Source organism: Pleurodeles waltl, chromosome 4_2 (assembly GCF_031143425.1).
Source record: "Pleurodeles waltl isolate 20211129_DDA chromosome 4_2, aPleWal1.hap1.20221129, whole genome shotgun sequence".
Classification (NCBI taxonomy): Eukaryota; Metazoa; Chordata; class Amphibia; order Caudata; family Salamandridae; genus Pleurodeles; species Pleurodeles waltl.
Window position 1 is genome coordinate 141,418,695 of NC_090443.1, and position 6,000 is coordinate 141,424,694.

Consider the following 6,000-nt stretch of genomic DNA (forward strand, 5'->3'; position numbering starts at 1 on the left):
GCCTTACATATTTCTTGCATTGGGATGTTTCCTAGAAAGGCCATGGTAGCACCTTTCTTTCTGGTTGAGTGTGCCCTTGGTGTAATGGGCAGCTGTCGTTTAGCTTTAAGGTAGCAGATTTGGATGCATTTAACTATCCATCTGGCTATACATTGTTTTGATATTGGGTTTCCTGCATGAGGTTTTTGAAATGCAATAAATAGTTGTTTAGTCTTTCTGATGTTTTTTGTTCTGTCAATGTAATACATCAATGCTCTTTTGACATCTAATGTATGTAGTGCCCTTTCAGCTACGGTATCTGGCTGTGGAAAGAACACTGGAAGTTCCACTGTTTGATTTAGATGGAACGGTGAAATAACCTTTGGCAAAAATTTAGGATTGGTCCTTAGGACGACCTTATTCTTGTGTAGTTGTATAAAAGGTTCCTGTATTGTAAACGCCTGAATCTCGCTTACTCTTCTTAGGGAAGTAATGGCGATGAGAAATGCCACCTTCCAGGTTAGGAACTGTATTTCGCAGGAGTGCATGGGTTCATAAGGTGGACCCATAAGTCTAGTTAGGACAACATTTAGGTTCCATGAAGGAACAGGTGGTGTTATTGGTGGTATAATTCTCCTAAGGCCCTCCATGAATGCTTTAATGACTGGTATTTTATATAGGGAAGTTGAATAGGTAGTCTGCAGGTATGCAGATATTGCTGCAAGGTGTATTTTAATGGAAGAGAAAGCCAGGTTAGCTTTTTGTAAGTGAAGCAAGTAACCCACTACATGTTCTGGAGTTGTGTGTAATGGTTGTATTTGATTAATATGGCAGTAGCAAACAAACCTCTTCCATTTACTTGCATAGCAGTGCCTGGTGGATGGCCTTCTGGCTTGTTTTATGACTTCCATACATTCTTGGGTAAGTTGTAAGTGCCCGAATTCTAGGATTTCAGGAGCCAGATTGCTAGATTCAGCGATGCTGGATCTGGGTGTCTGATCTTTTGGTTGTGCTGTGTCAACAGATCTGGCCTGTTGGGCAATTTGATGCAGGGTACTACTGATAGGTCTAGCAGCGTTGTGTACCAGGGTTGCCTTGCCCAAGTTGGTGCTATTAATATGAGTTTGAGTTTGTTTTGACTGAGTTTGTTTACCAGGTAAGGAAGGAGAGGGAGAGGAGGAAAAGCGTAAGCAAATATCCCTGACCAGTTCATCCATAGGGCATTGCCTTGGGACTGTTTGTGTGGGTATCTGGATGCGAAGTTTTGGCATTTTGCGTTCTCCTTTGTCGCAAACAAGTCTATCTGAGGTGTTCCCCAGAGTTTGAAATAAGTGTTCAGAATTTGGGGGTGAATTTCCCATTCGTGGACCTGTTGGTGATCTCGAGAGAGATTGTCTGCGAGTTGATTTTGGATCCCTGGTATAAATTGTGCTATTAGGCGAATTTGGTTGTGAATTGCCCAACGCCAAATCTTTTGTGCTAGCAGGCTTAACTGCGTGGAGTGCGTCCCCCCTTGCTTGTTTAGATAATACATTGTTGTCATGTTGTCTGTTTTGACGAGAATGTATTTGTGAACTATTATTGGTTGGAAAGCTTTTAGTGCTTGAAAAACTGCTAGAAGTTCTAGGTGATTTATATGCAGTTTTGTTTGATGTACGTTCCATTGTCCTTGTATGCTGTGTTGATCGAGGTGTGCTCCCCACCCTGTCATGGAAGCATCTGTTGTTATTACGTATTGTGGCACTGGGTCTTGGAAAGGCCGCCCTTTGTTTAAATTTATGTTGTTCCACCACAGAAGCGAGAGGTAAGTTTGGCGGTCTATTAACACCAGATCTAGAAGGTGACCCTGTGCTTGTGACCATTGTGATGCTAGGCACTGTTGTAAGGGCCTCATGTTCAGTCTTGCGTTTGGGACAATGGCTATGCATGAAGACATCATGCCTAGGAGTTGTAGTATCATCTTTGCTTGTATCCTTTGTGTTGGATACATGCGTTGTATGATGGTGTTGAAATTTTGAATTCTTTGTGGACTTGGAGTGGCTACTCCTTTTGATGTGTCTATTATGGCTCCCAGGTATTGTTGTACCTTGCGCGGCAGAATTTTGGATTTTGTGAAATTGACGGTGAACCCTAGTTTGAAGAGGGTTTGTATGATATGATTTGTGTGATTTGAGCACTCTATTAACGAATGGGCCTTGATTAGCCAGTCGTCTAGATATGGGAACACATGTATTTGCTGCCTTCTTATGTGTGCAGCGACCACCGCTAGACATTTGGTAAAGACTCTTGGTGCGGTTGTTAATCCGAAAGGCAGTACCTTGAATTGGTAATGTATTCCCTTGAATACAAACCTTAGGTATTTCCTGTGCGATGGGTGTATTGGTATATGGAAATAAGCATCCTTGAGGTCCAAAGTTGCCATGTAGTCGTGTAGTTTTAGCAATGGCAATACTTCTTGTAGTGTGACCATGTGAAAGTGGTCTGATTTGATGAAAGTGTTCACTACTCTGAGGTCTAGGATTGGTCTCAGCGTTTTGTCCTTCTTTGGTATCAGAAAGTACAGTGAGTAAACTCCTGTGTTTATTTGTGTGTTTGGCACTAATTCGATTGCATTCTTTTGCAATAGTGCCTGCACTTCTATCTCCAGGAGATTGGAATGGTGTGTTGTCAAATTTTGTGCTTTTGGTGGTATGTTTGGAGGGAATTGTAGAAATTCTATGCAATAACCATGTTGGATAATTGCTAGAACCCAAGTGTCTGTAGTGATTTCCTCCCATGCTTTGTAATAATGACTTATTCTTCCCCCCACTGGTGTTGTGTGGAGGGGATGAGTGACATGTGAGTCACTGTTTAGTAGTAGGGGTTTTGGGGCTCTGAAATCTTCCTCTATTCCTAGGGAATTGCCCTCCTCTATATTGTCCCCGAAAACCTCCTCTATACTGTCCCTGGTAACTGGACGGTGTTGCTTGTGAGGTGCTGGCTTGTGTGCTCTGACCCCGAAACCCCCCTCGAAAGGGTGTTTTACGGAATGTGCTGTAATTGCCTCTGCTCTGCGGGGAGTAGAGTGCGCCCATGGCTTTGGCAGTGTCCGTATCTTTTTTGAGTTTCTCAATCGCTGTGTCCACTTCTGGACCGAACAGTTCTTGTTCGTTAAAAGGCATATTGAGAACTGCTTGTTGAATCTCTGGTTTAAATCCAGACGTTCGGAGCCATGCATGCCTTCTGATAGTTACAGATGTATTAATTGTCCGTGCAGCTGTATCTGCAGCGTCCATGGAGGAGCGGATCTGGTTGTTGGAAATGGTCTGTCCCTCCTCAACCACTTGTTTTGCCCTATTTTGTAAGTCCTTGGGCAGATGTTCAATGAGATGTTGCATCTCGTCCCAGTGGGCTCTGTCATAGCGCGCAAGTAGTGCCTGGGAGTTCGCGATGCGCCACTGGTTTGCAGCTTGTGCTGCGACTCTCTTACCAGCTGCATCGAACTTGCGGCTCTCTTTATCTGGGGGTGGTGCATCTCCAGATGTGTGGGAGTTGGCCCTTTTCCTAGCTGCGCCTACAACGACAGAGTCTGGTGGCAGCTGTGTAGTGATGAAAACCGGGTCTGTAGGAGGCGCCTTATACTTTTTTTCCACCCTTGGTGTGATAGCCCTACTTTTGACCGGCTCCTTAAAGATGTCTTTTGCGTGCCGGAGCATACCAGGGAGCATAGGCAGGCTTTGGTATGAGCTGTGGGTGGAGGAGAGTGTGTTGAATAAAAAATCATCCTCGACCTGTTCTGAGTGGAGGCTTACGTTGTGAAATTGTGCTGCTCTAGCCACCACTTGAGAATACGCGGTGCTGTCCTCTGGTGGAGATGGCTTCGTAGGGTATGCCTCCAGACTGTTATCTGACACTGGGGCGTCGTATAGGTCCCATGCGTCTTGATCTTGGTCACCCTGGCTTATGGTGGTGTGAGCTGGGGAGTGTGATGGAGTTTGTGCTGGTGAGACGTTAATCACGGGCGGAGGAGAGGGTGGTGGGGTAACTCTTTTCACCACTTTTGGTTGTGGTGTCTGTTCAGTTTGGAACTCCAACCTTCTCTTTCTTCTAATGGGGGGAAGGGTGCTTATTTTTCCTGTCCCCTGCTGTAAGAAAATACGCTTTTGCGTATGGTCTACATCAGTTGATTGTAGCTCTTCCTCAAACCTATGCTTTTGCATTTGGGAGGTTAGCGAGTGCTCTTCTGTATAAGAGCCTGAAGCTGGGTCGCTTGCAGTTTGTTTCGGCACCAAAACCCTGTCTGCGTGTTTTTTCGGCTCCGAGGTGACTTTTTTCTTTTTCGGGGCCGAAACCTCTCGGCGTCGATCTTCTTCGGTGCCGCTGTCTCGGCGTCGAGCCGTGTCCACACCGGCATCTCGGTGTCGAGGCTTGTCTCCAGCACTTTCTCGGTCCCGAGAAGGCTGCGTGCCGGTGTCTCGACCGGAGTCGGACGATCTCGGCACTGTTTGGGCCTTTTTTCGGTGCCGACGGTCGGTCACCGAATTTATGGGTGGAGCCATGGCCTGATGGCAGTGGCGTCCCCTGGGCCTTGTAAATCTTCCTCTGTGTGGTTTTCGACGTCTTACTCACGGTTTGTGTATCGTCGAATCCTTCGGAGTCCGATTCTTGGATCGAGAAGGTACCTTCCTCTTCTTGTTCCTCGAACTCTCGGTGGGCTGTCGGCGCGGACGCCATCTGAAGTCTTCTGGCTCGACGGTCTCGGAGTGTTTTTCGGGACCGGAACGCACGACAGGCCTCGCAGGTGTCTTCACTGTGCTCAGGTGACAGGCACAGGTTACAGACCAAGTGTTGGTCTGTATAGGGGTATTTATTGTGGCATTTGGGGCAGAAACGGAACGGGGTCCGTTCCATCGGCATTCTTCAGCACGCGGTCGGGCCGACTAGGCCCCGACGGGGGATCGAAAAACTACCCCGAAGGGCACCGGAGCTCTTCGATCTTCGATGCGGTGTTGAATCTAACTACGCCGATCCCGAACGCAACAATACCGACGAAAATCTTCCGAAATTAGCTATCTTTCCGTTCCGAAACTTGGAGCGACAGGAACACGTCCGAACCCGATGGCGGAAAAAAAACAATCGAAGATGGAGTCGACGCCCATGCGCAATGGAGACAAAAGGAGGAGTCACTCGGTCCCGTGACTCGAAAGACTTCTTCGAAAAAAAAACAACTTGTAACACTCCGGCCCAACACCAGATGGCGAGCTATTGCAAAACATGCGTATCTACAGCGACAGATGCCATCGAACATAAAGATATTGCATTGAGTCGGGGAGGTGAGGCATCGCTGCAGCCAGTGCGGTGTCGATTCCTTACTTCTACCGGGAGGTGAGGCATCAGTTCCTTACTGATGGTACCTTATGTTTGCAGATGAGGTGATGCGGCATTGGGGACGAGGCAGCAGTTTCTTTCGACAAGGCGGGTCGATGAATCCAGCAGGTTAAGATGCGAGGCTTCGACTTTGCCGTGTCGCGATGACACCATGGGGCCACAGGTGCTGTGGTGGAGTCGGGTGTCACAGACATTGGTGAACGGCACTTAGGACTCGCACTGTGGTGGGACTTTGGAGGTGCTCTGGTGGCGTTGGACCGGTGTTGTGCGTCGCAGTCAATGCTCTCAGCAGGGACCACGGCTCCAGTGCAGGTGGCAGCTCGGAGTTGGAGAGCAGCGCCAGTTCCTAAGCTGCTCTGGAGTCGATGTGCTTAGTTTCTTCTTGGTTGCACCAGGCTCACGTCCAAGGGCCCGGGAACGGGATTTGGCACCATTGGCAAGATTGGGCTCTCAGCAAGAGAGCCCAGGCACTAATAAGTGAAGTATTTGATGGCCCTGAGACTTCTTAACAGGAGGCAAGCTCAGTTCAAGCACTTTGAGAAACTTTGGAAGCAGGATGTAAAAAGCCAGGTCCAGTCCTTTTATATCCAGGACAGAAGTAGCAAGCAGCAGGCCAGCACAGCAAAGCAACAGGCAGAGTGGCAGTCCCTCCTG